The sequence below is a fragment of the Papio anubis genome, chromosome 3 (genome assembly GCF_008728515.1).
Source record: "Papio anubis isolate 15944 chromosome 3, Panubis1.0, whole genome shotgun sequence".
Taxonomy (NCBI): domain Eukaryota; kingdom Metazoa; phylum Chordata; class Mammalia; order Primates; family Cercopithecidae; genus Papio; species Papio anubis.
The window spans coordinates 160,748,994-160,767,547 of record NC_044978.1 but is presented as its reverse complement, the minus strand read 5'-3'; the positions used below and the strand labels follow the sequence as shown (position 1 = coordinate 160,767,547).

The 18,554-nt window shown below is 45.4% G+C and overlaps 1 pseudogene across 1 annotated transcript; it reads left to right on the top strand.

Annotated features, from left to right (window-relative positions):
- The first annotated feature begins 16,257 nt into the window (after positions 1 to 16,257).
- Positions 16,258 to 16,732, top strand: LOC108585895 (annotated as a pseudogene). Its single transcript, XR_001902456.3, has one exon. The product of XR_001902456.3 is annotated as a 60S ribosomal protein L39 pseudogene (transcript).
- Positions 16,733 to 18,554: the final 1,822 nt, after the last annotated feature.

Genomic DNA, 18,554 nt, shown 5'->3' with positions numbered 1-18,554 from the left:
GCGGGTTCTACTGGCAATGGGCTCAGTAGATTTACTCCTTGAAGATCGCAAGGCAAAGTGATTTCCCAATATTTGCAAATTGGCAAGCTATGAAGGTTCTGAAAAAAGCAGATGGAGGTTGGAGAGCTCGGAGCAGGCGTCGGAAATCTCAGCTCAGAGAATGCGCGGGAGCCAGTTCTCCATCGGAGCGCTAGATGGCGCCAGCAGCTTGCCCTGGCTGAACCGCCTTCTCCCTCCCCATTCTCAGGGCGAGGCTGGCCCGTAAAGTGGCTGTGGAAAACACACACACACACACACACACACACACACCCTCACACACACACACCCAAAAAAGGCTCCCCGTTGCTTTAGGAGCACCGAGGGTGAATGTGGAAGGTGATTGGTGACACTTCTAGCTCTGGACGGCAGCACGTGGGCTGGCCGACAGGTTAGGAACCACGCTGTGTGCTGTGTTGCATTGCTCTCCAGTTGCTTTTGCGACGAAGGGCTGGTTTCCTCACTGAGACCTTTTTACCCTGCGTCAGCCTCAGCAGCACAGCCTACTCTCCGTCAGCTACCCGAGAGCTTCCCAAAAGATGGCACTCTGTTTTGGCAGAAACTACTTGTTGTCCCCTAATATCTGCTTTCTGCTACCTTAGTAATAGAACCTCCCTTCGTCTGGGAGCTCTGGGCAGCCAGGGACCACATAGCAGAGGACATCCGGGGATGGAAGTCATCACCACAGGACAGGGAGAGGCACTGAGGGGCTCTGTGGGAGGCTCAGATGGGACACTTGCCCACTTCCCAGCTTTGTGCATCCTTACGTGTGATATGAATGCTGGGCCTGAAGTCAGATATTATCACCCAAACTTGGGCATCTCTGTGAACAAAGGGACATAAAGAAATAAGTGTATGGAACCTCAGGTTCATATTGTGGTTATTTCATGTTTTCATTCTTGATCAGTACCGGGACTTTCTGATGACAGAGTCTCACTCTGTCACCCAGGCTGAAGTGCAGTGGTGTGATCTCAGCTCACTGCGTCCTCCGCCTTCTGTGTTAAAGTGATTCTTCTGCCTCAGCCTTCCAAGTAGCTGGGATTACAGGCTTGTGCCACCACGCCTGGCTGATTTTTGTATTTTTAGTAGAGACGAGATTTCACCATGTAGGCCAGGCTGGTCTTGAACTCCTGACCTCAGGTGATTCCCTGGTCTTGGCCTCCCAATTAGCTGGGATTACAGGCGTGAGCCACTGCGCCTGGCTTCTGATTGTCTTTTTACTCTTTTTTGACCCTGTTCTGTACTCCAAAGGAAGCTGCTTTAATGTGATTCATACATATCTTTGAATTCATATTATCCATAGAAAAAAATCTGTGATCTTGAGCACACATGCATGCATGCCTGCACACACACACACACAAACACAAACACACATATTCAAAAAGTTTGAGTAAGAATGCACTTTTTTAAAAAAGCACCTAATCCAACATTAACGTTGCAAATTAGAAATCCAAAATCTAGGCTGGGTATGGTAGCTCATGTCTGGAATCCCAGCATTTTGAGAGGCTGAGGCGGGAAGATTGCTTGAGACCAAGAGTTTGAGACCAGCCTGGGGAACACAGCAAGACCTCATCTCTACAAAACAAATCAAAACATTAGCCAGGTGTGGTGGCGTGCACCTGTAGTCCCAGCTACTCGGGAGACTGAGGTCAGGGCTGCAGTAAGCAATGATCATACCTCTGTACTCCTCCCTGGAAACATAGCAAGACCCGATCTCTATAAAGTTAAAAAAAAAAAAAGTTTTCATAAAAAAGAGAAACATCCAAAGTCTAAGAAGGACAGACAAAGAGCTTGAAGTTTCACACTGGGTTGGGACAGCACTTGCCTCCATCCCAGGCATCTTGATTCACAGGTCAGTACATCTTCCACCAGAGCAAGCATAGATTTTTAATTCACACAAATGAGTTATTAGTCTGGATCTAGCAAGAAAATTAGACACCACTCTAGGTCTTTCAAACAGAGGAAATTTAATATAGGGAATTGGTTACACAAGTTGATAGGCAAACTGAGAAGATAAACAGATGACCCACAGATTATCAACCTCAGGAAGCCACCTAGGGCTGGAGGAGCAATAGGAAGGATGATGCTAGTGCTTTATGACTGGGACTCCAATGTAGGGACCGCTGGCAGGATCTGAAGCAATGGAGAAGGGGCCTTCTGGCAGAAGGCAGAGCCAAGGAAGAGAAGCAGTGTTGTAGGAGCTACCAGAGGAAACAGACACAGAGGAACACCCTGGCTCTCCCGTCTCCCCCTCTCTAATCTTCTACCAGTTTCCCATTCCCTAAACCAACCCACAAGTCAGAGCCACGAGAGCTGGCAATTGTAGTTCCCTGGGATACAAGGAAGAGCAGAGGAAAGGCAGAGATTTATTGAGAACAAACTGGCAGTTTGGCATAGGCGGAATGGTGGTGTGCTGAAGGTCCTGCTGTATAAATGCTCGTGTGTGAGGCCAGGCGTGGTGGCTCACACCTGTAATCCCTGCACTTTGGGAGGCCAAGGTGGGCGGATCACCTGACCAACATGGAGAAACCAACATGGAGAAACTCTGTCTCTACTGAAAGTATAAAATTAGCTGGGCATGGTGGCAGGCACCTGTAATCCTAGCTACTCGGGAGGCTGAGGCAAGAGAATCGCTTGAACCTGGGAGGTGGAAGTTGTGGTGAGACGAGATCGCACCATTGCACTCCAGCCTCGGCAACAAGAGCGAAACTCTGTCTCAAAAATAAATAAATAAATAAATAAATAAATAAATAAATAAATAAAGTAAATGTCCGTGTGTGTGTGTGTGTGTGTGTGTATGCATGTGTATGCATTTAATACAGAATTGAGGTGAAGCATGTAGGCTGCCCTGTTCAAATCCCAGTTCCTCTGCTATATAAGATGATGAGCAGGTTACTGAATTTTTCCATGCCTCTCTTTGCACATTGGAGATAATGATGTTGTGTACCTCTTGGGATTCGGTGAGAACTGAATGAGTTAAGCTATGTCAAGTATTTGGAATGGGGCTGGGTACAGAGTGGCATTCGATGTCCTCTATTATGTTTTTTAAGATCTGCTCGCGTTACTGTGTATGTGCATCCAGTTTGTGGTTCCTAATTGCTGCACAGAGCCCCATAATGTGTGAGCACCACATTTTCCTTATCCAAGAAAGCACGAGCCAAGTCACTGATCCTCTGTCCACTTTCATTTGGGATGACCGGAGTGGTAGATACTGAATTCAGACAACAATGTATTTCAGAAACAAAATTAGATGATGCATGTTGCTGGTGCATGAGTTTACTGAAATCCAAGATGGTGCTTTTGTTTCACTTGACTTGCTTCATTTTTGACTTTTCATAAATGAAGATAACTTGGCTTTTTTCTTCTGAGTACAGTTCCATAAGGGTAAGTTCATGTCTCATAATAGTTTTACTAATAGATCACCTCCCCTGATCCTCACAGCTGCTTTGAGAGTTAGATATTGTTATCAGCTGAGAGAACTGAGGCTTGGAGGAGTTAAAAAACCTCCCATTGGTGGAGGCAGGACTCAACCCAAGCCTGTAGCTGGTCTCTCTGCCATACCGCCTCCTTAAGATGGTCACAGAGAGCCTGGCCCGTGGAGTGGGAATTCATCTTTCACTATTACCAGGACTGGGGATTGAGTCCCTGGGCCTGAAATTTGGGTGAGAATGGGCAGAATCTGTTGGCAGACAGCCAAAGAGCCACAGGCAGGACCTGAGATGGGGTCAGGGCCCAGAGTGTGAAAGAAGTGACTCCAGGTCTGGAATTACCCAGGGGGATGCTGGGAATCCTTGCCTAAAGGCAGAGTTGGCTGGCGGGAGAGGCAGGCTCAAAGGGCCAAGATCTTGGTGGCAGCACACAGAGTTGGCAGCTCTATATGATTTCAGTGACGGATTACTGTAATGCCCCATTGTGTCATTGTAACTGATTGCATTTTGTAATTGAAAGCTCAGCCAGTGTAGAGTGTGGTTCATTTGGACAATTGCTGTGCACTTTTAAGGATGGATGTGGACCATTTATCTATGCCTTGTTGTCTCAGCAGGACTAGAATCAATGCTAATGAGAACAGACTCATTTTTCTAAAGCACCATTTCTATCATGTCGCTTCTGGGTGAAAAACCTGCCATGACAGCCCATTACCTTCAGGAAAAAGGCCAGTGCCACGTCTGGAATGGCTTTAGTGTCCTCCACACTGGCCCCAGGCTGCCTTTCCTGCTTGGCTTCCCTCTGCCTCCCACATGCACCCTATACCACCAGGCTGATCTACATGCAGGCCTCCGAACCCTCAAACCCTCAACATGCCTTGCACCCTCCCAATTTCATATCTTTGCCTGTGTCATCCCTCCTGTCTAGATCACCCTCCTCCCCAGCTGTGCAAGCACATCAGCCTGCTCAGTGCAGGAGAATGCTCTCCGCAGTCTTTTCTACTATCCCATTAAGGAATCAAATAAAATTATGCATATTTAAGTATGTCCTATCAGGCAAACACAAATAAGTACATTTGTTCTTTTTTTTTTTTTTTTCTTGAGACTGAGTCTCGCTCTGTTGCCCAGGCTGGAGTGCAGTGGTACAATCTCAGCTCACGGCAATCTCTGCCTCCTGGTTTCCAGTGATTCTCCTGCCTCAGCCTCCGAAGTAGCTGGGATTACAGGTGTGTGCCACCATGCCTGGCTAATTTTTGTGTTTTTAATAGAGACGTGGTTTCACCGTGTTGCCCAGGCTGGTATTGAACTCCTGACCTCAGGTGATCCACCAGCCTCCCAAAGTGCTGGGATTACAGGCAAGAGCCACCGCACTTAGTCTGCCCAGGATGTTCTTAAACTACTGGCCTCAAGTGATCCGCCTGCCTCGGCCTCCCAAAGTGCTAAGATTACAGGAATGAGCCCCTGTGCCCAGACCGTTCATTCATTTAATTTTATTGTATGTTGGGTGCTGCTAAGTTACAACAATTAGGATTTGGGTTGCAAGCAGAAAATAACCTAACAATACAGCATGCAATAGTTTTCTGTGGCTGTCTTGACAAGGTGCCACAAACTTGGTGACTTAAAACAACAGAAATTTATTCCCTCACACTTTCAGAGGCCAGAAGTTTGAAATGAAGGCGTCAGCAGAGTTGGTTCTTTCTGGAGGCTCTGATGGAGAATTGCTTCATGCTCATCTCCTAGATTTGGGGGATTTTTTTTGTTTTTGAGACAGAGTTTCGCTCTTGTTGTCCAGGCTGGAGTGCAATGGTGCGATCTCGGCTCACCACAACCTCTGCCTCCCGGGTTCAAGTGATTCTTCTGCCTCAGCCTCCCGAGTAGCTGGGATTACAGGCATGCACCACCACACCTGGCTAATTTTGTATTTTTAGTAGAGAAGGGGTTTCTCCATGTTGGTCAGGCTGGTCTCGAACTCCTGACCTCGGGTGATCCGCCTGCCTCAGCCTCCCAAAGTGCTGGGATTACAGGCATGAGCCTCCACGCCCCACCAATTCTTGGAATTCTTTGGCTTCTAGGTGAGTCACTTCCATATCCACCTCTGTCTTCACATTACCTTTCCTCTGTGTCTTTCTGCTCTTCTTCCAGACGACAAGTCTCTATAAGAACGCTTGTCATTGGACTCAGGGCCCACTCTAACCCAGGATTATTTTTATCTCCTTTACTTAACTACATTTGCAAAGACTCTTTTTCCAAATAAGGTCACATTTGCAAGCCTCAGGGGAAGGACTTTCTGTTGCGGGGGCGGGGCCGGGGCCGGGGGCGATGGGGGGACACGACACACCCACCAATCAACCCACTACACAGTGTGTTAAATAAAAAGGGTTTTATTCTTTTCACTTAACAAGGAGTCTGGGGGCCAGCAGCTGCCAGCCCTGGTTTATTCCCCGCCTCCTCTCTGCAGTTATCTTGGGTTTTCCCAATCATGTGAGAAAGCAACCTCAGCTCATTTGGTTATGTGAGCAGCGGGTTGAGGGGGTGGTGACAGCACCAGTCACATCCATCCCTATTGTCACCAGGTCACGAGTTGTCTTAGACCCCACCCAGCAGACATCTCCTTTTCAGGAAGAAAGGCTGCAACAGGGCGGAGGTGGATGAAGTGTCTGTCATGGATGGAGGATACGGTGACCAGCACACAGTCCCACCCTCAGGGAGCTGCGAATCACTGTTTCACTTCGCCCCCCCAGGACAGTCCCGCCTTCAGGTTCGTTCAGCTGCAAGACCCAGAACCCACTGGTGGTGGATCCTGAAAGCACCGCCCTCTTTGATGTGGGATCCGATGCCCCAGCTGCTGGGGGAGCTGACCACAGACAACCTTCAGCTCTCAGAGCCTTTAGGGACAGACTCGGCTGCAGAGTGTGGCCTCGCCCAGGGTCATGCTCTTCCCAGAAAGTTCCACATGCAGTGACTGATCCTTACAGACCTGAACTTTTTGGCCTGACTGGGATGATTTTGAAGGGCCGTTCTGACTCCAGAGCTTCCCATGGTGTCAGTTCAACTGTGCTCTCTACTGGCACCTCCAACTCCACAACTGATAGGTGGAAGTTTAAACCCCAGAACCTCAACATGAGTCCTTGTTCAGAGATAAGACCTTTAAAGGTTAATTAAGATAACACGAGGCCATTAGGTTGGGCCATAATCCAATATGACAGGTGTCTATAAAAAGAGGAAATTGGCCGGGTGCAGTGGCTCACGCCTGTAATCCCAACACTTTGGGAGGCTGAGGCGGAGGGATCACCTAAGGTCGAGAGTTTGAGACCAGCCTGGCCAACATGGAGAAACCCCGTCTCTACTAAAAATACAAAATTAGCCAGGCGTGGTGGCGCATGCCTGTAATCCCAGCTACTCAGGAGGCTGAGGCAGGAGAATCACTTGAACCCAGGAGGTTGTGGTGAGCTGAGATCGTGCCATTGCACTCCAGCCTGGGCAACAAGAGCGAAACTCCGTCTCAAAAAAATAAAAAAAAGAAGAGGAAATTAAGATGCAGACACATGGAGGGAAGACCAGAGGGAGACACAGGGAGAAGATAGTCGCCTAAAGCCAAGGAGAGAGGCCTCAGAAGAAACCAGTCCAGCTGGGTGTGGTGACTCAGTCCTGTAATCTCAACACTTTGGGAGACTGAGGCAGACAGATGGATCACTTGAGGTCAGGAGTTCAATACCAGCCTGGCCAACATGGTGAAACCCTGTCTCTACTAAAAATACAAAAATTCGCCAGGCCTGGTGGCACTCACCTGTAATCCCAGCTACTCAGGAGGCTGAGGCACAAGAATCGCTTGGACCCAGGAGGCAGAGGTTGCAATGAGCTGAGATCCCACCACTGCACTCCAGCCTGGGCGACAGAGTAAGACTTTGTCTGAAAAAAAAAAAAAAGAAAGAAAAGAAAAGAAAAGAAGAAACCAGACCAGTCAACACCTGATCTCAGACTTCCAGCCTCCAAAATTGTGAGGAAATACATTTCTGTGTGAAGCCCCTCAGGCTGCGGTCCTTTGTTATTGCAACCTGGCAGATTAACACACATGGGTTGGCCAAGGCTCTGCTGCTCTCTCCCCCGACTCCTGGCTCTTTCCCCTCCTTTCCATGGGTGTCTATCCCAAGGGCAGTCTTTGGTTAACATGGAGTAGCCTAATGCTCTCAGAGGCGCCTTCCGGTGGACCCAGACTGTGCCTCCGCTCCTGCAGCCTGCTCTAAGGGGAGCCTGTAGGGAGTGCACAGGAGACACTTGGAGACATGCATGGCAGGAACACACAGGCCCGGGGAAGGACTGCACCTGGGGCTGGAAGCTGGAGAGGAACAGCCTCTCCCTAGCACCTGCCCGTGTGTCTCTTGTCCCCTTTCTGAGTGTCTGCTTCGTGCTGCAGATTCCCCAGGAAGACCTCCCCTCTCTGTGGCATCCTCATGGTTGGTTCCCTCAACAGAACCAGCCCGCCCCATCCTGAGTCTATGTGATTTTCCATTTCCAGGTCACCCCTGACCCTCCTCCTCTGGGATGCTCTGCTGAAATTCTCAGAGAATCTGATTGGCCCCACGGTTGCCCATGTGGTCAGATGGTCACTGGTAGGATCTCTCCCGGGCCTCCGGGAAGTGAGGGCAGTGGGCACGTCCACCCTCTTTTGAGGTCAATGTCTTCCTGAGGAAGGACTGGAGGCCCGCAAGTCTTGCTTTCTTTTACCACTGACAGGAGATGCTTGTCTTGTGTCGCCTGTGTTGTTATGGCACATTCCTCAATCTGATGAGAGTTCGAAGGCCTCTGAAACCCTGCACTGGGTATTAGACCTCTGCATCCTCCCCTCCTCCCTTACACCCAAGCCGTGGCCTGTGGCCGGGCCTAGCTCAGAGCCGGAGCTTAATGAACATTTGTGGATTCAAGGACGGAGGTCAGGATTTCAGGTAAGTTTAATTCAGTTTCTTTCATGATAACAGCCCATCCCTGGAATTGTGCTAGCCGTCTCCAAGAGGTATGAAATGAGGGGCCGGGGAGCAGCTGGAGGCCACAGTCCTATACAATATTAACTTATTTAACAGCTGTTTTGCCTGTCATGGTAAAATATACATGCCATACAATGTATCATGTTTGTATTTTTAAATGTACAGTTTTGTGGCATTCATTACATTTACATTGCTGGGCAACCATCACCACCATCTAACTCCAAAGTTTTTTTGTCTTCCCCGGCTGAAAGTCTGTACTCATTAAACAATAATTCCTCATTCACCTCTCCCCATAAGCCTCTGGGAACCACCATCCTACTTTTGGTCTCTATGAATTTTTTTGAGACAGAGTTTCGCTCTTGTCACCCAGGCTGGAGTACAATGGTGCAATCTCAGCTCACCACCACTTCTGCCTCCTGGGTTCAAGCGATTCTCCAGCCTCAGCCTCCCGAGTAACTGGGATTACAGGCACCCACCACCACGCCCGGCTAATTTTTGTAGTTTTAGTAGAGATGTCACCATGTTGGCCAGGTTGGTCTCGAACTCTTGACCTCAGGTGATCTTCCTGCCTCAGCCTCCCAAAGTACTGGGATTACAGGTGTGAGCCATTGCAACTGGCAGTCTCTATGAATTTGTCTACTCTAAGTATCTCATATAGTAGGAGTCAGGCAATAATCCTTTCATGACTGTCTTATCTCACTTGGCATAATAGATGCAAGGATCACCTACGTAGACTATGTCAACATTTTCTTCCTTTTTGGGGCTGAATAATTTTCCATTGTATGGATATTCCACATTTTACTTATCCATTCATCTATCAAGGGACTCTATGGTTATTTCTACCCATAGCTTTTTTAAGAAAAAAAATTAATTTCTCATTCACCATTGTACTCAATTCTTTACATACCTTACTCAGTTAATCTTCCCTATAGCTTAGGAGGTACCATTATCATTATCCTCTTTTAGGATGAAAAAACTGAGATTTGGAAAAATTAAGGAATTTGTCTTCTGTTACTCAGCAAGTTAGTTCCAGAGCATGATTCCCCCCAGGGCTGTGTGACACTACACGCTTCCCGCCCCATGGTAAATGGCACGAGGGTAATGCAATCAGCAAAATTCCAAATGAGGAAATTCTACATGGATAATGACTTAGTTTTTTCAAAAAATAAAATAGAAGAAACAAAAGAAAAGAAAAGAAAAGGCAAGGAACCTAGAAATTAAAAGAGATTTAATAGAAAAATAAACCAAAAGCATGGGCTTGTTTGGATCTTGATTTTAACAAGCTGCAACTTCACTGTGAATTATATCACTTCCAAACAGTGATCATAACTGGGGAAATTTGAACAATGTGAGAGAGAGCAAGGGTGTTAGAAGTACAAACAGAAATATTTAGAGATGAGACTTAAGATTTTGGTGTCTGGGCCAGGTGTGGTGGCTCATGCCTATTATCCCAGCAATTTGGGAGGCCGAGGTGGGTGGATCATCTGAGATCAGGAGTTCAAGACCAGCCTGGCCAACATGGTGAAACCCCATCTCTACAAAAAAAAAATTAGCCGGACATGGTGCTCATGCTTATAATCCCAGCTACTTGGGAGACTGAGACAGGAGAATCGCTTGAACCCAGGAGACAGGAATAGTCCCAGTGGCTAACCCCCTGGCTCCTGAGTTGAAGTTGATGACTGTGTCCTCCACTGCTGCCCACAACAGGCTGTGGAAACTTAAGCAAATTACTTATCCTCTCAAAGCCTCAGTTTCCCCACTTAGAGAAATGGGATGCTATTTCTTCACAAGTGTTTGCTTTTAGGATTTTTATTATAGAAATTTTCAAGCACATTCATCAGAACAGTCAATAGTAAAATGAATCCAGGTAAGCATCACCCAGCTTCAATAATTATTGACACAGCTGATCTCTGATCTGTATCTCTCCTTCTCCCCACACCCTACTCCGAGAATATTCTGAAGCAAATCTCAGATGATATCATTTTGTTCGTAAACATTTCAGTATGTATGCAAAATATAATTGCTCTTTTTTCTTAAATTTAACCTTTACTATCACACCTAAAACATTAACAATAGTTCCTTAATATTCAAAAATATGGAGTTTGAATCTTCCTTTTTGTTTCATAAATCGTTTTTCACTCTTGATTTATTTGACTGAAGTAAGGCCTATTACATTCCATTTGGTTGATATGCCTCTTGAGTTTCATTTAATCTCTAGGTTCCAACAGTTATCAATAAGTCAATTTTTTTTTTTTTTTTTTTTTTGACACAGAGTCTCCCTCTGTTGCCGAGGCTGAAGTGCAATGGCATGATCTCGGCTCACTGCAACCTCCGCCTCCCAGATTCAAGTGATTCTCCGGCCCATATTTTTCCCCCGTTACTAGCATCTTGGTTTTTCTTAGAGAGACCACCCTCTCCAGTTCTTAGTCCAAGTGGGAGGAAGGCTGACCCCACATCTGGCCCCAGCCCCAGGGGAGGGGCATATTCCAGGCCCCATCAGTCTTATTAGTCTATCCCCTCAATCATGCTGATTGCCTCAGGGATGGACAGGAGGCCTGCATTGATCCAATGAGACACAATTTTTGGAATTTTCCAGAAGTAGAAGCAGCAGTTCCTTTTTCCTCTGGAATTGCTAAAGAATAACAACAGCAATGAGAATAATATGTATCAAAGGCTTACTATAGGTGTTATTATTATCTCCCTTTTTACAGATGAGAACACTGAGGTGCAGAGAGGTTAAGAGACCTGGTGACAATCTGGAACTACTGGAGGCCACCACATGGACAGATCTGCTCAGGGTAAAGTCAACTCCTTGAAGTCAACCATGCTCAAAAGAAAGAGTTGCAAGGAGATCAAGTCCCAATGATGTCATCTGAGTCTCTGGATTCAGCTAGACTTAGGACTTTTCTATTTCTTGAGCCTATAGTGTAAGTGTAAGCCAACTTGAGTTAGGTTTTGGCACTTCGCAACTCAGAGAGGCTTGGCGTGAAAAATTATGGAGGACCTTGAATTTTGGGGATAGGAGAATGGAGAAAACAGAAAGGAACCAACAGAACTTGCCTATTGTTAAGACAGGCATTGTGCTAGAGGTTTTCCATACACTATCTCACTTAATCATTACAACAGCATGTTTGATGAGTAATAGTCACATTTTATAGATTAGGAAAATTAGGTCACAAAGGGTTCAGTCCATTGGTTCATTCACCACATATTTTATTCTGGATCAGGTACTCTACTAGATATTGAGCAGTCAAAGATAATAGCAATAATAACAACAGCTAACATTTTATTGAGAACTTACTATGTGCCAAACACCGTTCCAAGCATTTGACATTCATTGTCTTATTTATTCCACTAAACAACCTTGTGAAGGTTGTTATCATCATCCCTATTTTATGCATGAGGAAATTAAGGCGCAGAACCATTTAGAAATGTGCTGAAGGGCAGGCGGCTGGGAAGTGGTGAAGACAGAGTGACTTCAGGGGCCAGGACTCTGACATGATACCATGCTGCCAAGCTTCTCTCTGGAAGTTCAAGGTAGCTTGCCTCAGGTCACACAGCAGCAGTCCAGACTGGTTCATCTGACCCAAAGCAAGCTCTTTCCTCAGCATCATGATGCAATTGCACATAATGAAGTTAGATTTCAATTTTGAAAAGGATTGGCAGCCACCAAAAGGTTTTGGGTGTTCCCAAAAAATTATGCCATCTTTCAAAGAAGGGGTGGGTCCTTCATTGTATTTCTTCTGACCATGAGACAAAAAGACATCCCCATAAACACCTCCCAGAGGCCACACCTTAGTGTGGTTTATACTGTGTGCCACGATGTACAGAAATGGGTTTCATTTCTGTTTTTCAGGAGAAAACTTCCTGTTTGTCCTGGCACAGAACCCCTTGCAGCAGGACACACTGTTGGCCAGCATAGGAACTTGACTCTTGCGTGTCTTTTCTTTTGAACTGCCAAGAGCTCTTACTAACCTTATTTGGTAACAGCTCCCTTCTTTTGTTTCAGAACTAACCCTCTTCCATTCCACATGAATCTGTTAGGATCCCCTAACTCTGGCCAGAGGGTAGGTGTCCCTGAGCTGCAGTGATGAGCACATGGATCGGGAATGTCACTCTAGTAAGAGCAATCAGACTCTTCTAGGAGAAGAGTCTGGCACTAGAGGAGAGAAGCTTGCTTTTTGTTGAGAGTGAATGATGTAAACTAGAACCTGTCTGTGATCATAGTCATACCCTCCTCTCCAAAACCCCTAAATCCACAGAGAAGAAGCTCATCTCTTGCAATAGGAATAAGCCTAACATCCCAAGAATAGCACAGCTGAGAAACAGGCACAGAGAGAGAATATTACTGAGTTCCTGTGTCCAGTCATGCTGGAGAACAATTCCATTCCATGAACTCCTAGTTTTTGGAATCAGTAAATATCCCCTTTGTTTAAATTGGCTTGACTTGAGTTTCTGTTGCTTGCAACCAAAAGATTTCTGGCTAAGACTTGCTTCATTACCCAGAGGCTTTATTATCTATTGTTTGTTTTTGTTTTTGTTTTTGTTTTGGGTTTTCTCACTTTCATCTTTCACAAATGGTAATAAGTCAAGAAGATCTAATTGTAAGCTAATACTGGCTGCAGAGTTATTTGTTATGGTAAAAATTTAGAAAAAAACTTACATGGCTCATAAGGGATCACTCACCTACACAGTAACCTAGTGTCCCTAAGTCTGATGACTTTGTGGATAAAAAGTGACATCTAGTGATGTTAATGGCTTGACTGTGAAACACAGGGGTTCATCTCCACCCAGGGTCCCTGCGGTTTTGTCTGGGGTCCCATGGTAATGTCTCACATAAGTTCAAGGACAGGCTCACTTGTATTTTTCAACTCTGGCTTCCTCCTTGAGACATTTCACCACTGCCCGGGGCTGTCTGGGAAAACTGCTCCTCTGTGTGAAGCTGTCCTTTGGGTGGCTTGAGCTCTGGAGTATCAGAGCTGGGCTAAGCCAATGGGGGTGGGAGGACCAGTGAAGGAAATCGCCCTGCAGTGGGCTGTGGCATCTGTGCTTTATCTTTCTCTCTTCAACAAGCTTCTGCATGTTATTTCCTCTGTTAAGAAACCCTGTGATCTGGGAGGAACCAGGCCTGGCCAGTCAAAGTACTTTCTCCCCATGACAATGAAGACTGGCCAAGAAGTGACATGGGACCCATGCAGAAGGACAGATTCCCAGAACCTGCGGAGAAAGACACTCTCTTCTTTTCACTTATGTTTCTAAGCTGGAGCTCATGGACTAAACCTATAATAAGAAAACCCAAGAGCTGTTGGTTGGCCTCTACCTTTCACCCTGTGGCCTGAGGCATAAGGAAAGCTGGCTTGCATAGAACAGAGAATAGAGCAGATGGACAGGGAGCAGCAAGGAAGAGACAGAGTCTTGGCAGCTTCCCATCCAGGCCCTGATTCTAGGTCATTCCTAAGGTTTTGCTGCATCCCTGACCTTGTGCTTCAGGGAATCCATACAATTGCTCTCAATATTTGCTAAAACTCACTGCAATTGGCTTTTGCTTTTTTGCAACTCAAAGGGTCCTAACGAATACATGCACTGTTCTTTCTTTCTTCACATACCTGTGCATAAAGACACCTGTGCATAAAACTATTCCCTTCTCTCTAGTTTCATAAAAGCAACGGCAGCTGGGCGGTGTGGCTCACGCCTATAATCCTAGCACTTTGGGAAGCTGAGGCGGGAGGAACACTTGAGATCAAGAGTTTTGAGATCAGCCTGGCCAACATGGTGAAACCCTATCTCTACTAAAAATACAAAAATTAGTCAGGTGTGGTGGTGGGCGCCTGTAATCCCAGTTGCTTGGGAGGCTGAGGCAGAAGAATTGCTTGAATCTGGGAGGCAGAGTTTGCAGTGAGTCGAGATCTTGCCACTGCACTCCAGCCTGGGCAACAGAGTGAGACTCTGTCTCAAAAACGAAACAAAACAAAAAAACAAAGCAACTGCCTTTAAGCAAATGAACATATGCAAACCAATCTCTGGGCTACTAGCCCTAAGCCTAGCCCCAGACTTGGCCAAAAAAAAAAGTCCCTTAGACACAACCTATAACTCACAACTTCTACATTGAGTCTAAATGCAATAAATAGCAATTGTGAATGCGAACTTGCTCAAGATTGTCAGATATGATGAGAAAGGAAGGGCCAGAATTCACATTTATGCCAACCTGTGTAGAAAAGTGTTTCACCATTTTGCTGTATTTGTGTATCAACCAATCTTTCAGAGCTTGATCTCAAAGAAGTAATCTGGGACTCATTTATAATCCTTAAAGTAAGGGTCTTAGCTGCAGATTCCAGCACCTCTTTGCTACTTTGGCTGGCCTTTGCTGCCATCAGCCAGGCCAGCAAGAGGGGAGGTGTCCTGTACCCCGCACCACCACCCCTCGCAGTTGGAGGGGCACTCAGCACAGATGCAGATCACACAGCTCAGACACTCACCACCTAAGCTCCAAGGCCTCTCCAGAACAAGGATGAATGAAGACAACTCCGAATGAGAGGACACAGGCCTGGTGTTCAGCCCAGGAGATAAGCCGGCTCAGAGCATGGAGGAGGGTGGTCACAGTCAGAGAGCAGGGACTCTCTCAGACAGCTGTTTCCTGCTGGGATCTGCTTCAGAGAGGCTGGAGTGCCACCCCACACACCCCTTCCAGGGACTGCTGTCTCGACTGCTGTCTCCAGGCAGTTTTTACCTTATAACCCTTCAGATTCAAGCCCAGGGATTGGAACTATGATTCCTGATTCTATGGACTTGAGATTCCCAAGGCCTGGATCTTGCTGGTGAGATCTCTCTGGCCTTCGCTTCCAAGGACTTCCAGCTCCATGGATTCGTGTGATTGGGTTCTCCTTGGCTCCATAACCTCATGGTCTCTGGCTCTCCACACCTCTGCTTGTGCATTATTAAAAGAAGCCTATAGACAACTTTCCCAGTTTGTGGGTGAGAGAAACAGCTGAGAAATATCTTGCCTATGCTGAGGATAAACACAGCCATTCCCTCTCAGTGGAAATCTTTGTTCTAGTTCTCCTTTGATGCCAAGGGAGTAGGCAGGTATTGAGAACTCTGATGAGAGGCCTCCACACTCTTGCCAATACTGGTTCTGAACTTGCTGACAGGCTTGCAATTCCCTCTGCTGTAGAGACCAACCCTGGATTTAGCCTGCTGTTCTCTCCCACATCAGGCCTCCTGGTCCTACAGATGGGCACATCGTGGATCATGGTCTTCAGCCTCAGCAGGACCTCCATGCTCCCTGGGGCCCTTTTCAGCACTAGTGCCCCTGATTTCCCACGGTCCTTTAAAAAGTGCCTCCCCTTCGGCCATGATGTGACCTCACTTTCTTTATCCCAGAAAGAATAGTCATCAGAGAAGATGTCCGCAGTCCCGCTGCACCCCCAAGCCTCCTCATTTCCCCTCCATCTCAGAGATCTATCTAAGGAGCCCCTCTTCCTGTCTAAGGCACATATGCTGTGCCTCCTCAGGAAAGTCAACTATTATTTATGTCTCCCTCCTATACCACCAATGTTAGTAGCCTTCTGCACAGAAACAAAGCCAATAGGATGGATGGATAGGTAGATGATAGATAGATAGGTAGGTAGGTAGGTAGATAGATAGATAGATAGATAGATAAGAGATGATAGATAGATATATACATAGATAAGAAATAGATAAAACAGATAGATACAAAAGACATATAGATTTATAGATTGGATAGAAGATAGAAAGCTGAGAGATAGACAGATAGATAGATAAATGGATAGATAAGAAAGATGATTGATGGATAGATTAGATAGATGGATGAATGGATAGATTGATAAGAAAGATAGATGATATCAAAACAGATAAGAAAGATGATAGATTACTCTTTTCCTTTCCCCGCCATCGTGGTGTGTTCTTGCCTCTGCTTCTTGCCATGTCTTCTCACAAGACTTTCAGGATTAAGCAATTCCTGGCCAAGAAACAAAAGCAAAATCGTCCCATTCCCCAGTGGATTTGGATGAAAACTGGAAATAAAATCAGGTACAACTCCAAAAGGAGACATTGGAGAAGAACCAATCTAGGTCTATAAGGAATTGCACATGAGATGGCACACATATTTGTGCTGTCTGAAGGTCACGATCACATTACCATATCAAACTGAAAATGTCACCACTATCTGGAGAGTTGGACGTGTTTTCCTCTCTGAATCTATTATAAATGCGTTGGTTGGCTGGGTTCAGTAATAAATATGTGAGGCCTTTCATTTCAAAAAAAAAGAAAGATGATAGATTAGATCTATGGATAGATGATAGATAGGTAGGTAGATGAATGGGTAGATAGATGGGTGGATGGATGAATGGATAGATAGATAGATAGATAGATAGATAGATAGATAGATAGATAAACAGATTTTAAGGAATTGGCTTATGTGATTGTGGGGCTGGCATGTCTAAATTCTGCAGGGCAGCTCAGCAGTCTGGAAACCCTGGGAAGACTTGATGTTGTAGCTCAAGTCTGAAGGCAGTCTGGAGACAGAATATCCTCTTGCTTGAGGGACCTTAGTCTTTTCCTCTTAAGGCTTCAGCTAATTGGAGGAGGCCCACTGACGTGATAGACAATCATCTGCTTTACTCGAAATCTACTGTTTCAAATGCTCATCTCACCTTTAAAATACTGTCACAGCAATATCCAGACTGGTGTTTGCCCAAATAGCTGGGCACTGTGGCCAAGCGAAGTTGACACATGAAATTAACCAATTACAGCAGTTATAATTGTGGTTAAGAGCTTTTATATGTTTACTAAGTGTTAGTGTTTGTGCTAAATTAATCACATACAGTTTCTTATTTAATCCTCTTGATGCCCCATGAGGTAGATCCCATTGCTGTCCCCACTTTACAGATGGGAATGTTAAGTTACACAGTGAAGGGCAGAGCTCCTCTTCAAACCAAGTCTAGCTGACTCAGAAGATTATATTCTTAATCACTAATCTGTGCCACCTTCCAGCTGCTTTCCCTATTCTGGCTTTTTATTATCTGATTATAAACATATTAAAATCTCTCTGATTCAACAAAACAGAGCTTCCCATGATCTGTTTCCTCTCTTTCCTGGGGAACCATCTTTGCAAGAGTGGCATCCTCTTGGTGGCTCCAGTTCTTAGTCTTCAACTCACAGCATCCTGGTATCCACCTTCACCAGAACAAGAAAACAATGTTGACCTGGGTCACAAATAATGTTCATGGATATGGTTCTTTTATCCTGGCATTTATTGTAACATAGAAGCAATTGTCCATTGTGTTAAAAAATCAGAAAAGCACTTCTGGTCAAGACAGCATTTGTGTAAATACACATTTGTGTCACCCATTCTGCCATAAATATGTAGTAGATAATATTTTTTTAATGGAGCATGTAAAAAGGGTATAACTGAGCTCACAAATGAGATAGTCAGTTTTGCAGACCAGAAACAGAAGAGAAACATACAGCAGTTTGTGGGCAAGACTTTGGCTTCTGGGTGTAGCTAAGCTAATCTGGCTCCAAGGAAACAGGAACTGAATATGCTGTAGGTGAGACAGGGTTCAGGACTGAAACTAAGACTGGTATATTCTCCACTTAGGACAAGAGATTGCTAAAAGCGCCTACAAACAACTACTTGAGGTTTTAGCTTATGTGAAGCTGAGGGACTAGGTGGACAGTGATCAAGACAGAACAAGAAGCAGGACCTGAACCAAGCCACTTGTTCACTAAGGCACCCACATTGCCAATAGGCAAGAGCTACCATCATCAATATAAGGTTCAATTAGCAGGCAGGCTGATAGAGGAAACTCAAAACTCCTAGATAAGAAAAGAAGAATAGACAGAAAAAGAGGAAAAGAGAGAAGACAGTAAAGGATAAAGCTTTAAGTAAACCTGAAAACTAAAAGTCCAAAAGATAAAAAGAAATCTATCTCCAAGGGATAAGAGCTAATCAATATTGATAGATTTTTTTGCTTCAAGTGAAACTAAAATAGTAAAACAATCTGAAAAAGAATTGAAAAATAAATGTGTTCCAGGTATTTAAAACAGAAAGTGAAGGAATAAGATGAAATAAATAAGAATATAAAATGTG